Consider the following 17,376-nt stretch of genomic DNA (forward strand, 5'->3'; position numbering starts at 1 on the left):
CCTTGAGGCATATCAAGCTCAAAATGCTCAAGGTGCAGTAGGGAAGCTAACTAATGTTCTCTGTTGAGCCAAAATTTGGAAACTGGAGTTTGGAAAGCTAGGACAAACTAACTGGCAAGACCTGGCAGAATTCAGTATTCAGAAACAGGTTTTCAGAACATCCTGATCTTGATTCGCATGGTCGCAACCAACAGATCCACGCTGGTTCCTTATTTAGACGTGTTTCAGGCACCCGACATCAAAAAGTTACTCAGCCACTAAATCCCTGCCTCTCGGCTGCACGGGGAGAATGAAAAGTGGGAAAATGGTTTATACACCTGCTTTTTACTTTTGTTCTATTTGGACACACTGATGTAGGGACAAGAATAAGAACAAGTGGGAGGCCAGCACAGATATCGCTTCGCTTTTTACCACCGCGGCATATTGCTCCTGCCGCCACAGGCTCGGATGCTGAAGCTCTGCCGCCCGGGGCGTTGCGGACCGGTACCCCGGCCCCGGTCCCAGCTCCTGCCGCTCTCACAGCCGCCGGGGACCCCCCGCCCGCCCCGCCGCGCTGTCGCGCAGGGAGCCATGGCTGCCCGGGGAACCTCCCCGGGAATTGCGGCGGAGCCCGGCTGAGCATCCCCGGGGAGGGCGGGCGAGCGAGCGAGCGCCGGTGCCAGGCCGGGGCGGGCCGTGACTCACCCGCCGGGGCCAAGCGGGGAAACTCCCGCTGCCGCCGGGCTCCGCCGCCCGTGGCACAGCGCATGTGCGGAGGCTTCCTGCCTCCGCGCCGCTCCTCGCACCCTCCCTCCCTCTCGCCTGCCCTCCCTCCCTCCCTCCGTCCCTCCCTGCCTGCTGCCTGCCCGCCGCCGTCTCCCTCTCCCTGCCGGCTGGGTGCTGAAGTTGGGCGGATGGCAGCAAACCCGCTCCGCTAGGGACGAGCCGCACCAGCCCTCCCCGGGATCGCTCAGCGCCAAACTGCACGCAGCCGGGCGGGGGTGGGTAAGGCGCTCCGCTTTTATTTAAGACTAAATCGTGTTAAACGGCATCAAAATGTCTGCTTTATACTGATGCACGGAGGGGGGCACACCAACCAAATGGGGGCAGGAAGAGGAAGAGGAGGGAGGGAGGCGAGAGGGAGGATGGATGGAGGGTGGTTGGAGTGCAAGCAACAAAAAATGCATTTACCGAGGGGACCGACTGTGTGTCAGCGTGTGTGCATGTGTGTGTGCGTGTGTAACAACGGGCGGCTGCGGCACCGAGGCTGCAAGGTGGAGTGTGTGTGCATTTGTGCGTGTGTGTGTCTCCCTGCCCGCGATGCACAAAGGGGTGGGGAGAGGTGCTGCCGGGCTCTGCCCGCGCCCTCTCTCGCCGCACCCCCCCGGTTTGTGTCTAGCGTGCCGCGGCTCCGCCGGGGCGATGCCGCGCGGCGTTCGCCGCGCCGGGCGATGCTGCCCAGCCCGGGGAGGAGGAGGGACCGGGTCGCCCCCGGGGAAGCCGAGGACATGGGCTGGCGATGTGACAGCAACCAGCTCGCGGATAAGGCAGCGCTCCTGTTTTCCTCTTGACCTTCCCCTCCCTGTAACGCGGATCTGCTTGGCAGGGGCGGGTGGGAGGGGTGTGAGTGTTGTAATTATTATTATTGTTGTTGTTGTTATAATTTTAATCCGAGAAGCCGGTGGAAGGTGAGGGTGAACAAACGAGTCGTTGCTCTAAGATCAAGAGTTGCTCTTCTATCCCTCCCTTCCCCCGGCCCCCTTTCTCGGCAGCCCCCACCGGGCCGGGCTGGGCCCGGGGAGTCCCCGCCTCGCCGGCGGGGGGACGCGACGGGGGTTGCCCCCACCCCGGGGCCGCGGTCCCCGGGCGGCACCCAGCCTCCCCCGCCCGCCGTACCCTGCGGCACCGCCATACCTCTGCCCCGGCTTCCTTCCCGCCCCTCCCCTGGAAATGTCGGCGGGATGCGGGCGGGGGCGGCGGGAGGACCAGGCGGCCGGGCGCGGCCGGCGGGACGGAGGCTGCTCCCGCTCCAGCCCCGGCCCCGGCGCCGAGCAGTGCGGGACAGCGCTGCGCCGTCACGGCCCCGAGCAGCGCGGGGCTTCCCTGCGCCCAGGGAAACACCAGCTGCCGCCGCTTCCCGGTGCTGCGAGGGATGCTGTAAGGCTGCCCGGCGCCCGAAACCCGCGGTGTGCGGCTCCTGCGGTTCTTCACCTCTCCTTGCGATGAAACTGCCCTCAATTAAGAACGCTGAGGTTGCCTATCTTGCTGAGCTGTCAACCCTGTGTTGCACAATTTACAGTCACCTCTCCTTGTTGATTTAGAATGAAGCCTTAACTGCACCGTCAGGCTTAAAACTGGCAGGGCTAAAATTTAGGATTTTCAGTATTTGGTTTCTTCATTTCCGTATCTGGATTTTCACCAAGGTATGTCATAGATTTGCAGGCAGATGCTTTTGCAAAATGGATGAAATCTCAAATATCCTGCCAGGTAAATGTAAGTGACATATCATCTGGCAATACTATTACGGGTAACAGGTGATAAATAGCTTTCTGCAAATGTAATATGCATGTAAGGCAAATGTGGGGATTTCTATAGAGGACATTAATTCTTTTTCACATCAGTAGATGCTAGTGTCACCATCCTTACATAAATCAGTAGGGAATTTTTCTGTGGCACAAACCATTTAGGCAGGCATATTATTTAACTTTTAAAAGGAAACAGTGTTACACACTGTTATAAAATATATTTTTTTATTTAGGTTAATATTCAGAATAAGCAAAGTCCTAAGAAAAGATACGTGCCCCACCCCAATAAGTTTGCGGCCTAAGACACGAAGGCTATGATACACAAAAGCACTTACCTCCCTAAAATACATTAGACATTTAAATGCCTTTCTCCATCAGGGCCTTAGATACTTTTAGGTAGCCAAAATAAGAACGTAATTTGATTAAAAGCATACGATCAAAAAAATTGCTATAGTGAGTTGGACATCTAGTCCAATATCCTGTCTCTGACTATAGTCATTAGCAGATGCTGAAGGGAGAAAAACGTAAGAAACAGGACTGGTATATGGTGATCTTTTTGTGGTATATGTTCTTTCAAGTTCCAGCAAACCGTAGTACAGGCATTTCTTAAACGGGGATTTGCTCCCAGACCACTGTATTTAATGAGCCCTGGAATTTCTCTACTCCTCTTTTAAGATCCATTTATACTTTGGTCTCAACCACTGTGGCAATGAGGCCCACAATTTAATTATAATTTCCGTGAAAAAGTACTTCCTTTTGTTTGCTATGAACCTGCTGCCTGATAATTTCATTTAGTGCTCTGTAGCTTTTGTATGTGACAAGGAGTGCGCGCTGTGTCTGTACGAGGTGCTAGGAGTCCTCTCGCACCAGACCAGGTACAGTGCTGGCAGATCAAGTCCTTCATTTTATCTGTCACTGAGTCGAGAGGTCTGTGTAGGGATGTAAAGCCATATTGAGCCCTTGGTCTTTATATTGAAATCTACAGATAAGAATAGTCATTCTTTTTCTTGTTATGCAACATGGACACTTGTGCACAAAGAATTGCCCTGAACCCATGAACTCATTTCAAGAAGGCTACTGAAAAGCTGTCTGTTGAAAATTAACTCCCTGCACTACTGATTTGAATTGAAATCTGACTGACAGCTTGGCGAAAAATTCCCTATCCTAATCCAGTTTTCTACCTACCCTGAAAATAAGATTAAATGTATTATTCTCAAACTGCAATTCTTCGTTTTTGAGAAGTCTGCTACATAAAAAATACAAGCTACATGTCAAGGGACATGTATCTGTGAACTCTGTACATTTGAATTAGCATCACTTCTAATTGTTCTGTGTAACATTCATGATAGGGATGTGCATATTGAACAACATGGATAGTTCTAAAAGTAAAGTTTAAAAGTCCCACAAAATCTTAACTGATTTGGAAGGAGCTATGACAGAAGCTGTTATCCCCAAGAGTACTACTGAGTTTGAATCATGCTTGAGGTCACTATTATTGATCAGACCAACATTGCAGAATGCTTCCCTGATCTCACCAGCAGCCCCACTTTATTTCCTCACAAGAATAATAAAGGAATAGGAGACCAGAGAACTACAAAAGCACAACATGCATCCAAAGACCCAGAAGTTCGCATAGTTTGAAATCAGCAGCAGACACAACTTGGAGCAACAGAATCCACAGCTGAATGTGGACAAGTGGAGAACAGTATAAACCACGAGTCAAGAAATCCTTCACAAAAAGTAAAAATACTAGCAACCTCAGATGTTGTAATCCTCATCTCCCAAAAGACTAAAAGATGAAGAGACTGAGCGGTATCATTATGAAGACATGATAGGGGAGATGTCAACAGTGTCAGTCTCAAACTAAATATGAGAATGATTTTCCACTTACAACTGGCATATCTGTGTATATGTGTGTGTGTGTGTATGTGGCAAACCATATATACATGTATATAAACTTTGCTTCACAGAAAATACATTGGCTCGAATAAATTTTAGAATCCTAGTATCTTTTAAATACCACTTTCCTACTTGTACGCTCCTCACGCAGGCCTGTAAGTATGAAACATATGGAGATTCTTATGAATATGCTAGATGTGTACTAAGTGAAATAGTATTTGCCTATACAGAAATGTCCATCACAGTTCCATTAGCTCCTTCCTGATCATGTCTCCACGATGTCAGGTAGGGATTTATTTTGCACTTGTACAAAGGTCTCAACTTCAACTTTTTAAATGAAAAATACTTCCTTACCATACTTGCAGTGCTTGCTGTGTGACTACAGAAGGAGTTTTCTGAGAAAAATTAATGTGCTAATTAGCTTGAGTTAAAATGTATTAAAAACTAAATCCTTCACGAAATTTAGCATTTCTGTTGACCTCTTCATTGTCCTAAGTTGTGTTAATAATGAAATAATGCAATCGAACTTTCCATAGTGTTCATTAATTAAAAGCTTGTGCATAGGGTAGAAAAACAAATTAATAGATTAAGTTGTAATTAAGTTTATCTGTTCATAGTTATAGCTGATGGCTGTAACTATACAGGCTGTTAGTAGGCTTGTGTGAGTAGGTTTGCTGCTGAATCCTGTGGGGCTCCTGCACCCTCCAAAGAGGCTCAGCCATTCAGCTCAGCACCCCTGCAGGTCTTGGCTACACTGAGTCTGAGATAGGGGGTCCATGCGTGTCTCACTCCGATCCCCTGGCAAATTAACCAATCCAGAGATATTTTTTCTGCAAAAATTCTGTGTTTCAACCCAAAGTCAGTTATCCGCACTCAGAAGGTTTCCCTTGGCGCTGCTGCTGTCTCTAACATGCAGAAATGAAGCATCCATGCAGTGTGACCGTGACAGGAACCTAGGGGAGAACACTTTAAGCACATAAACAGATGAATTCAGGGTCTGCACTGCTCCTCCTACCCAGTCACCATGTAACCTGGGACTTGGTTAAACACTGGTCCTCCAAACCAATGTAGGGGCTTGATTTCCCAGCATGCTTTATCTGCTTTGCACTGCTCCGTTGATGCAAAATAGATGTAAGCTCGATTTAAATGATAGGTGTGCTTTGAATAATTTTTGCTGATATGGTATACTGATGAATCTGGTCTTAAATTAAAAAAAAAAAGTAATGCAATCAATTTAAGATTGATTCTATCGTATCTTCATGTAAGTTTTGAGTGATAGCTTTGTCTTTAAGTTCCTTGTTTATAAAATACAAATGAAATGCTTCTGACCTTTCATACAATCCAAATTTTCATACATTATTAACTTCGTAATCAAATCGCAGTAAGTTGTTAGAAATCAGTAAATTGCTAGACAGAATGCATGTGGGGAATTACAGGTAGGGAGGTGGAATAGAAATAAAAGCTTAATAAAAAGCCAAGCATTACTTAAAGACACTCAGACATCTTAAACGCTACATCTGCACTGCATAATCTTTCTTCCTGCAAAAATACCATATTTCTAGCCTAGTTTCTTCAGTGATAAAGAGAGTAAACTAGGGAGTGCTGCATTAACCCGGCTATACAGCTTCTGCTACCAAAGCAGCTTCATTTAAAGCAGCTTGGTTGCTCTCTCCAGTGATGCCAGCATTGTGCTTGCTGAAATACAATAGAGATCACAAGCTAGACCACTCTATATTGCCCTCACTCGATACGTACAGACTGGCAGAGAGTAAAGCAGAGTGATGCTGCCTTTAAATGGAGACTGTCACTCTGTCACGGCTCCCTGCTGTAAAAGTCAATTGTTTATGCCACCTTACTCTATAATAATTTTAGTTATGTGCAAGTCCAAGCAAGACTTGGTCTTACTCTGTTTTAGGAAGGCCAAATATGGTTTGAGCTGTTTTGCTGCGTTACGTGTTGCTGTGTTGTGTTTTGCTGCTCTGTGTTATGCTGTAACAATGTCTTCATTTATCACCAACTCATGTCAGTAACAGTAAAATAATCCAATGAGATACGGCAATGAAACCACAGGGATCATGGATGGAGGCTGTCATGGTATAATTAGCACAGCACTTTTATGCCTACTGTAGTTCAGACTGCTTTCAAGTGGGAGAGCTCGAGACCCTGGGCACCCCGAGAGGCAACACGTCCCAGGCATGTCGCAGCAGTGGTGAGGAGCTGCAGAGTCCTCACGTCTCACAGCACCGCTGGCTGGCTGCTATCACCATATACACGCTGATCCCCTAAACACCTAAATTAGAGGGAAACGTACAATAAGTTTTTAATACCATGGTTACTGTCTGTCATTTATATAATGAGAGCAACCTTCTGAAGTAAGGAATTTCTTGTCCAATCCACCTTATTATGCCGGCACTGCAGGCAGCACACACTCTCCAATATTCACATTGCACCAGACCTTTGGGTGGTGTAGATGCTGCTTTCTCAAAGATTTGCATCATAGGAAAATCAAGAACAGTGAGTAATAGCTTCCTGTACAAGGACTTCACAAGTAGCCCTGTTTTAATTAATGTAGGTGGGAAGTGTGGTCCCAATTACTCCGTGTCCAAAAGGTACTTCTATTTCCAAGTCTTATCATCTTCAGAAATTACAAAGTCCTAAAATATTAGTCAGATACTTCATAGCTTTCAAGATGAGCTTGGGAAGAGAGGAGTAAGATGAATAAGTTATTTTTTATCATTCGGATGTAATGGTTTAAAAATATATCCGCAAATTATTTTGATGCTTAAGTCTAAACTAGTTTGTTGGAATGCAGTTGTCATATAATGGTTTGATAAACTAACTGATACAGCTTGATATACCTGATAATCTGGTAACCAGAGTTTAATTTGTAGCATTTTTTTCACTGTTATGTGTATTATTTGTGTTCAAAGATTATTATAAATACTTACTGAACCTCACAATGTAAAAAAACAAACCACTGATAGTAATAATCAGAGTCTCAGCTGTATGATAAGCATCATGCTGACTAGAATAGACAAGGACGTTTTCAAATTCTGTGTCTAATTATTTGATACATAAGATCAAGTCATAGAGCTAACACAAAAAATCAAGTAAGTGCTCATGTAGCGAGTATCTTGAAAAGGATAGAAGGAATACCTCTACCCAGTGAATGCAGCAAATTCATAAATTATGAAGTTATGAAAGTGGCAGCTTTGAGCTGATAGCTCACATAGGACTGGGCATTGGTCAGTAACTCAGCATCCAGTAATTCACTATAGAGAAATCTGACTGTTTATTGAATTTGCCCTGAGCAATCTCCGCAGAAGAACCATCCCGTATCAAGTATCTATCTCAAAGCCTATGTCTGCACCACAAATTGTAATGTAGGGTAGAGTTATCTGGCAAAAGTTGGACACTTAAAAAATCTAGTTAAAGCAACACTGAGCCCTGTGCAAGAAAATTACCTTATTTTGCCTTTACTATCTGTACATCATCTTGCATCTTGCAGTATAGGCTGCTCAGAAACTGAGAAATCCACTCCTTTTTAAGCTAAATGGCTCCTGAGGGCATTTACCATGGAATATATTCCATACTCCTTCAACTGTTATCTTAGCTCTTCTTAAGCCTGCTTTGATTGATCAATAACCCTCTTCATCTAAAGGCATCACAACTGTTCTTTCAATAGCAGTCAGTGAAAAATACAGAAGTGGCGTGGCTTTCACATGGCTGTCTAAGATTTCAGCTTCATGTAGCCAAGGTAGCACAGCTCTTTTGGATGCCGGACTGCACTGAGCCCTTTGCTTAGTTGCCATGACTCTCAGTTCTTGTTAGAATCCCAGATTGTATCTCCATAAAATAACAAAAGCCTGAGCTTGTGCATCAGAACCTGATTGTCTACACAGTAAATCATTAGAATGGTCCCAGACCTGGCTGTAGAGTTACCACAGTCCAGGGACCATTCCCAATGAAATCCTTGTATAAGGCTGTCCTGTTATCCAGAGCAGGTCACTCTAATTATATGAATATAACTAAATTGGCCATTTGGCCTCAGAACCAGAGAACAAGCCCTGGAATTGCTTAGCTTTCCGGTAGAGACACATCACATCTCTTCAGGATATAGCCTTCAGCCTCTGACTTCGGCCTGTGTCCTTTCTTCTTAGGCATATGATATTACGTTCCACCAAAATAAATCCATATTTGCTGTGATTTACTTACCAGTAGATCCAGATCACCTTCAGTAAGTGACTTCTTCTGTTAGCTTGTATTGTTCCCTTGATATTTACCTACAACCAACAATATCATTAGCAATTTTTATGGTTCCTTCTGTTTTCTTCAGAATAGAGGGGAAGGTCGTCAAGTTGTATAAAAGAGCATATTCCTGAAGAATCCAATTAGAAACACACCTGCTTAATAATTATTCCCCATTTTTAACTTCAGACCAAGATTTATCAGTTTTTAATACATTTAATGTTTATCATGTTGATTTTTTACTATGTTTATTCTGCAATGACAATGTTGTGTGTACTGTCAGAAGTGAACATATTTATATTGACAATATAGCCATCAAATTTAAATATTATATAAGTATTGATATAACTGAATCTCATATAAATCTCAAATATATATAGTTTTAAAATTTGTATTTAGCATAACTCATTGAATGACTTAAATTATATTGAGTTCATTCAAGTCCTTCATGTGTTTATTACTATTAATATTCTATCAAACCCGTGGGATGAGGTGGGTGTCATTTATGCTCAATATTAATTTCTTTCATGTGTAAGAGGTGAGAGAATTGTTCAAGCATATTCAGCAAGAAAGTGTAGAGTTTAGGGAAGGGGAGTGGCTCATATCTATATGTGCATAATATGATAGGAAAACTATATACCTTGTGTGACTTCTACTGAGCATTTTTCTTGGTCAGGCATATAATGCTGTGACAGATACTGTGATCTGGTTTCATGCAATATGTAAAAGCAGATGACATTGCAGGAACTTTTAAGAAAACAGAGAATCCAGAAAGCTCGAAATGGTAAAAGAGGAGGGGACTGTCCTTCATACTATTATTATTATCTTGAGAATCTAGACAATTTAATAAGCACTGAAAACAAACACAGAACAGATTATGAAAAGGCTATTACTGTGTTTCCAGATTTCTGTGGTTTAGACTTAGTCTTTTAAGAAAAATTGTTCCATCATGCCATCTTTGCTACAAGCTCACTTTTCAAACTACCTCACCTCTGCATGCTTGGACATAGTAAACACCACTGCTATCACTGCTATTTCACAGAAAAGAAATACACATTTAGTAAGTGATTACAGGGTCACACAGTAAAATAGTGGCAGATTCAGAAATTAAATATAAAGGGCAAAATTCATAATTTGTCTTGATTTCAAGGGTCAGAATTTAACATTAAGAACCTTGTCTCCCACTCCACTTGACAGCTTCCCTTCTACCAAAGTAATGCTCCTATATAAAACATCAGAGAGAGCTTACAATCCAGAAAATCTCCAGGAGAAAAATGGGCATTTGCAGTTGAATCAAAAGTCAGTCTTTCTAATAAGATATTCTTAGACATTCTGAAAATGACCAGAGCAAAACCCATCAAATATAATGATACTATTCCTTTGAATATGTAACCTGAATATCAATATGAAAAGTATTAGTTATGGCCATGTTAGAAAAACAATCCTCAATAAGCGAAAGACTTGAAAACCATTAAAACTTTGAATGGTTGACAAATGTGGCCTTCCATTTCAAAAATCAGAAAGACAAAATGGAAACATATAGCAGACAGCATGATGCATTCTGCATATATCTCCTGATATTCAGCTTACCAGTTCTTTAAAACAATCTGGGATTTTAGTGATCCATTAAACCATTACCTGTAGATCTGTAACTCAAATACAGTAAAGTCAGTCAAATAACACCTGTCTTAGCATGACCAAATTAAGTATAAAAAAATTCTATGCATATTTCTTTTGGCTTGATTGTTAGTTTTTACAATAAAAGATCCTGTAAGATCACAGTTATAATGCACACAAAATGGTTTTGCAGGTAATAACAAAGTGGACTAACTAGTCAACTCATGCCCAATTCCAGTAATGAATGCAGCATACCTTTTCTAACCCCAGACTACTCTGAATTTTAACAACACTGCATTATTGGGTTTGATTAGAACTTGATCTAAGGGAGATGATTTAATCAGTCTATATCAGAATATACTTTATATATGTGTATATGTATTTCTTTATAATTTAGCCTAGGATATTTTGAATTAATTGTGTTTACCACAGTGACAGAACACATCCACAGGCTGTGGCATAAATTACTACCAATTGACTCCTCCAGTAACTTTAGCCTGAAGTGTGCTGATGGACCAAGTAAATGCAAGGTAGTTTATTTTTTTGTGAAAAGTAAGTTACTGTGTGTCCCTTTAAAGATGGGAGAAAGGTCTCTTTGAATTCAAATAAATATCGCCTACAAGAATATAAATGTAAGTAGACTAAATTTGTCTGAGAGGGTAATTTATTGCAGACCCGGCTGTAGCTGGGTTTCAGTTGGTTTAAGGTTCATAGTGGTTTTAAGACTCCAAATAATTGAATTACTATTAAAGTATAATGCATTTTTCCATTATCTTGAAGGGACTTCTATGACAGAAACTATTATGACATACAATGCTAGCCATCAGTCATATTTTAGACATGTGATTGCAAGGTTCTGTTTAAGCTCTGTTAAGTAGAAACCATTCTGCTGGACATATGCAACATGGGAACTGAAAGCCAGAGACACCGTGACTTTGACTGCACTCTATGCTGTGAGGTACTAGCTGGAATCACCTAAAGACATTATTTTATGTTTTAAAAACAAGTTGGGTACTATTCATGGAGCAGACTTTTTTTTTTTTTCTTTCTATGTTAAACCTCAAGCTATGTTCTTGGGAGACTGTTTTAAATTGTGCTACAGCCATATCCTCTAAGATAGCGAGTGTATCCAGCAGAATGCCAAGCAAATCAGCTGCTGTTGAACTGGGCTGGCACCGTGTGTTCAGCAGCTCTCTGGGTTAGGCTACTTTTCATTAGTATGGGCAATTCCAGCAGGTGGCTTAGTAGTAGTTTTAGGAACACTGGAAAATAAGAACATAGACTGGAGGGAACACTGACTAATTGCGTCCCAGTGTCTGGCTCTTTCCAGCAACCGGTTCTTACCTTTCCTTCCTTTTCTGAATCCAGTTAATAATAAAAGTGGAAAGGTTTGGGGTTTTTTTTACGTCTTGTTACTCAAAGGCTGTTCCACAGCTCTAGTTGAAAACCTTTTTCTCATTTCCAGCCACATTTGTTCTGCAATCATCCATATTAAATTGGTCTGTCTCCCTTCCATTTGTCCACCTGACACACAGTCTCCCACACCTTTAAATGTTTCTCCCAATAACGCTTTTTCGATCAGACTGCAAAAGATGGAAGGAACCCTCAGAATGCAAAATTTTTGTATCTTGTGATGAAAGGGGGCTCAAATGCCATGTGAGCAGCACTCCATCCAATTACAGAACCCCTCCTCCAGCCCTTTCCCTTCACAACTTTATCCGTGGAACTCCATGAAGTAGGTATGCAGTAGGCTGCATGAGTACTCCATGAGCGTCCTCTCACTCCCATTTACGTAAAGGGGATCACTTGCTAAGGAGTATTCAAGGTGCAGCTAACACCTAAAGAAATCTTAGAAGTGTGCTGCTTGAGTTTCAGTGCTGTGATGCAGTGCGATCCTTGCTGTGAGTAGTGGCAGCAAGACACATGAGATCACGTGTGTAAGAAAAGACTCACCTACATAAACTTGGGGGGGACCTAAAAGTGCCTTTTTGTTTTTTTCTCTGTCACCACAATACATTTCCATGCTGATCTGGGTATAAGAATGCTTCGGTGTCAGTATAATTTATCTTTTCAGACAAAATGTCTTTTTCAGGAAACTCTTCTGTAAGTTACTTATAAGTGCTTCTCAATCTTGGCATCTTGTAGGACTAGATAAATAAACAAGTTATTAATGTAGACACATAGATATTAGTCTAGAAGAGCAGGGTTCCAGCAACAGAAACTGTGATGCGGCTTTGGTTCACCTACATGAGATTGCACAGGACAAACAAGAATGTCATTGCTTTGATTTGCTGCTGCATGAGTCACCTTCAAAAGAAGAGTCAAATCAGAAGAGCAAATTAGGCGTTTGTCAGGGAATGAAGAATCTGTGCCACTGGGATGAACTGGCTGATTATTATTTTCAAAGTTCAGTTCTGTTATGAACTCAGTATTGTTGATCCACTTGCAGACTTGAATGGAAGCAGATCATGCTGCTTCGTGAGGGTTTTGCACTCACATCTAAAAAGTTGTCTTTATATCCAAGAAGAGGTTTGAACTGACAATAAGCATGCCATATCCTTTATTCTGCTTGCTATCATCCTACCTGTTACTATGCACTGAGAAAAATACTCAGCCCTATCTCAAGACAGGGACCCCACTAGGAAACAAAATTTGGCTGTGTCCAACCTTATGATGGCTGAACAATGACCAAATGTCTGATGTGATCACCAGTCAGCTATGCCCCCTGCAAAAATATGCAATTATAACATAAAGCCAGTTTATTTTTTTTAAATATTTTTTAAAAATGGTATTGTTCAAACAAACATAAAGCCACTCAGAAACCATCTAAATTTAGCTTCCAGACTCTTTCAGATTTTGAATGCTTTGTCACTGTTTCTGAGTGTTGTACAATGGAAATATAAAGGTCAATGCTATTAGCATGTTGAAAACATCTCCATCCACATGTCCTTCCTACAATGTTGCATGGGTGACATAACCCAAGGGAATGGCAGGAAGATGTGCCAGGGTAGGTTTAGGTTGGACATTAGGAAAAGGTTCTTCACCCAGAGGGTGGTGGAGCACTGGAACAGGCTCCCCAGGGAGGTGTCACAGCCCCAAGCCTGACAGTGTTCAGGAAGAGACTGGACAATGCCCTCCACGCATGGTGTGAACTGTGGAGTTGTCATATTCAGGGACAGGAGTTGGACTCGATTCTTTTGGGTCCCTTCCAACTCAGGACATTCTATGATTCTACCAGCAGGCAACATGTCACAAGTATTACCTACGTATGTCAGAAAAAGCAGCTGCTCCAAGGCTGTAGCTATGCGTCCACCATTTGTTAAAGGCCAGTCTGCAGCTCATCTGCAGACAAACATGTAGGGACAATACTGGGTTGGTCTGGGTGCCCAAGTGATAAGTACTTTTCTTTTGAGTGTCCAGTGGATGGTTACTCCATCAGGCACTCCACATCCCACCCAGGCCTGAGTGACTGAGCCTCCTCGGCCCTGCTTCCATCATGATGCTACACATAAGGACAAGAAATCTCATCATCTTGCTCACAAGACAGCAATGTGGATGGACCTTGGGAACTTGCTACGCCTACAGCTGGTAGGGACCTGTTTTTTTTGTCCCCTTGTAAGCAAAGCTTCTCAAAGGCAGACGGAAAGTTTCCAAAGCACATGTGTATTCTTGCTAGGACTCTTAAATATATCTGCAACTCCCAAATCAAATTTCAGGTGTGGATTTGGCCAGAATATTGTTGGCAAGAATATCTAACCTTTGTCAGTCTTTTTCCAGAAGTCAGTGGTCATAGAACAATTACAGCAATAAGGCTGTAAGTTAGGGTGGAGCTAGAGAAAGAAAATTCAAGGAGTTTTGAGACATTTCAATTGACTTTGAGAAGTATCTATAACTTTTTTTCCAGAATATTAATGAGAATGGGAAGGTTAGAAGTAGACCTGCAGTGGCACAGAGGATCAATGACCTGGGATGGTTTCTGACAGTAAGACCAGACATATACTTTCTTAAGGCTCTTGGTGCTACTACATCCTGATAGATGGAATAAAAAATACTCTCCACAAAAGTATCATAGTACTTACAAGTCTATCTCAGTGAGGAAACATGTTAGTCCAAATCAATAATTGCATGGTAAAACTCCTTCCTACATTTCCACACAATGAATCAATGAACATGAACACAGGCTTCCACCCTAGGAGAAGATTCTGCAAAATCTTACTTTGTGACCAAACATGCAGGCAGTTCCATTTAATTCTGACTAGTTCTTTCCACAAAACTACAAAAAAATTCCCTGCAGGAGGAAGTGCTTGAGTCAGCTCCACAGAGAACAGAAGTTTATCCTATTCACCAAGTGAGATGAATCTTCTATTTGAGATGCTAAATATTGTTTCCTTGCCTTCCATACAGCCCTTCCATAAGATCTAAAGAAATCTTTATGCCACATTTAAATCCATTGTGAGTCTTTTGCCCCTGGCTCTCCAGCTGTTTCCCTTCTTACATCATGATGCAAGGACTGCTGAACTTGGGGAGCAGGAACACTGAATTATTGAAAGGGATGGTCTAAGGAAATTTTAGAGAGTGTGTACACCCACCCAGATCTTCCAGGAAAAGAAACAAATCTGCAAGAGCAGTACAGAGTGAGAGAACACAGAAATGTTAAAAGGACATTTAAAGTGTGAAAGGGCAAGAAACAGGCATGACAGACATCGAGATTGTAATGGTAGATAGCAGTGAAGGGTACTGAAGTGAGAATGAGAGTCTGGATGCTAATTATTGAAGAAAAAATGAAATTAATGAAGAAAAGGTCAATTAAAAGGCTACAGTCATACAATCTTGGAAGTATGGAAGAGGAGAGTAGGACACTGAAAAGTAAAGGTCAGGGGGCAGAGGGAAGCTTTTTGCTATGGAAATGGGAAGGAGAAAAGGATTTTGGAGCTCAGAAAAATGATCAACAGCATTTTGCAACAGATGAGATGGTAAATGAAGGAGAGAGGTATCAATGGTGACTGAAGTTTAAAAGGCTGGGAACAAAGTGATTTGAAAGATTATGGCACAGAACAGAGAAGAAAATTTAGAGAGGAGATAAAGACATTTTCTCTCTATCCAATGAATTTAAATTGCCAGTGCAACATCAAGGAAAAGAAAGCCATTCACTAAGAAGGCTGGGAAGCTGAGAAGAGCAAGACCTCACCAACAGTAAACTGACTACATGGGTATAGCTAGTGTAGACTTAAGGCAGTAGGGGAATATATTGTGAGAAAAAGAAGTTCAGCATTAAAGAGCTAGAAAAAGAAGGAGGAGATGCTGAGGAATTTTATAAGAAGGACAGAGGGGAATGGAAGAAGTATCTTATAGTCACTTTTTAAAATAAAAGCTGATTTCTAATAGCTTTTGATTATTAGAAGATGTTTATGTCATCTGAGGAGTTCAGTCTTTATAAGGAAATGTTTGTTCAGCTTGAGTATTAGGAAAGACATTATTCAAGTCTTGCTTTTAAAAAAAAAGTTAAAAATTAAAATAATTTCTTTATGTGCAATAAATAATGACACATGGACAACACTAGAACAACAACAATTAAAACAAACAAACAAAAACAGTTTCAGTTTTCCTTTTCTATCTGCAACTAGAATTTCCTCCTGAGGCACTGAAAATTATGTTCCATTCAACTAAATTTCCTTGATCTGGAGATAGCAGAATATCAGAACTAACAACACTTCTATTCCCTCTCCTTCTTTCTGATGCTACCCTGCACTCAAAATAACTAAGACATCTCTGGCTAAGTAAGAGCAGAAGACCCCTCACACCCTTAAGAACCCAAATTTCTCCAGTCATGTACCTGAGTGCCTATTACTCATGCTTGGAACTGCTTCCAGCTAACTAAGTCACCACCAGCTCTCATCAGGACATGTTTTCTGCTGGAGATCCCGGAGGAGCTCAGTCCAGGAGACATGCTGAGAATGGGCTTCTCATTTCCTAAAAGAACTGATCTCGTCACAAAACACAAGACAAATGAACTGTCACTCCAAAACATAGCCAGAGAAGGAAGCTGGTCAGGAGTTAAGTTTTGTGATTGTTTCATCCCTTCCGCCCTCACCGAAACTGTTGCTATTTTCTCCATTTTTCTTTCAGAAAATAAAGCAGGAGGGACAGCTCTGGCCAAGGTGTGAGACACCTGGGTTCATTTCATGTGAATCTGAAGGAGTTCAGACCTTCCCCATCACAAGAAACCTGCACTAATCACCAGTTTTGTGTCCTGAAGATATTAGAAGGGATAAACGATCTTCACTATTACCATTGACACTATGCTGCTTTCCAAAAAAAACCCACCCTGAACCCCATCAAACAATTAAAAGAGTAATTAGCCAGAGAGGCAGCAAAGTGCCCACCGTTACAATGTTCATCCAGGAGCAGGAACACCTTGATTTCTGCCCTGTTCTAAGTACTTAAGAGTGTGGGAGCCACATTAATTAACCTTTGTAATATTGAATAAAAGCAAGAAAAGTCATCCATAATTTCCTTTTTCAAAGCATATCCTAGTCCCTAATGTGTTTTTTAAAGGGATGACTCAGGGTCCTAAATCTAGGAGAGGGCTATGGCTGCAAATCTTAGTCATCCTGCAGTTCAGATTGGGTTTCTCAGTCCTGGGAAGGGACAGGGTAAAGCACTTGGTCACCAGTCCTCCTCTCCTGGTTGTGCAGCAGTTTAAGCCAGTCTAAGCCAGAACTGCTGCTCCTCTCTCCTTGCCACATGTAAGCGACCATAGTGAATCAGTTCAGAGAGTTAATCCATCTGACAACTAAACATTTGTTTCTACACAGTTGGTTTTCTGCCACAACACCTCCTTGACTTGACTTACACATGGTAGAAGCACTTCCCCAGAAAGCAGGAGGCGAAGGATCAATGGTTTGGACTTTAGCTGACCAAAGCTGCCAAGGAGCCTCATACTTGGGGTGCTGCCTTTGGGAACTCATTCTGAGGTGTCTCATCCTGTCCAGGTATTGCAGATGCCAAGGTACTTTACACAAGGCTCTTCCCTTGTAGGAAGAAAAACAAACAAACAAATAAACAAAATCCCCAACCTCTCAAAGCAAATAGCTCATTGCTGCTTTGC

At 42.2% G+C, this 17,376-nt stretch overlaps 1 protein-coding gene across 1 annotated transcript in view; it reads left to right on the top strand.

Moving 5' to 3' along the window:
* The first annotated feature begins 903 nt into the window (after positions 1–903).
* Positions 904–17,376, top strand: part of RGS17 (regulator of G protein signaling 17) — a 71,496-nt gene continuing 55,023 nt past the window's right edge. The window contains exon 1 of the mRNA XM_065632055.1: positions 904–980. The gene's annotated coding sequence lies outside the window, so the exon portion shown is untranslated. The remainder of the gene's footprint in view (positions 981–17,376) is intronic.

The sequence above is a fragment of the Caloenas nicobarica genome, chromosome 3 (assembly GCF_036013445.1).
Source record: "Caloenas nicobarica isolate bCalNic1 chromosome 3, bCalNic1.hap1, whole genome shotgun sequence".
NCBI lineage: Eukaryota > Metazoa > Chordata > Aves > Columbiformes > Columbidae > Caloenas > Caloenas nicobarica.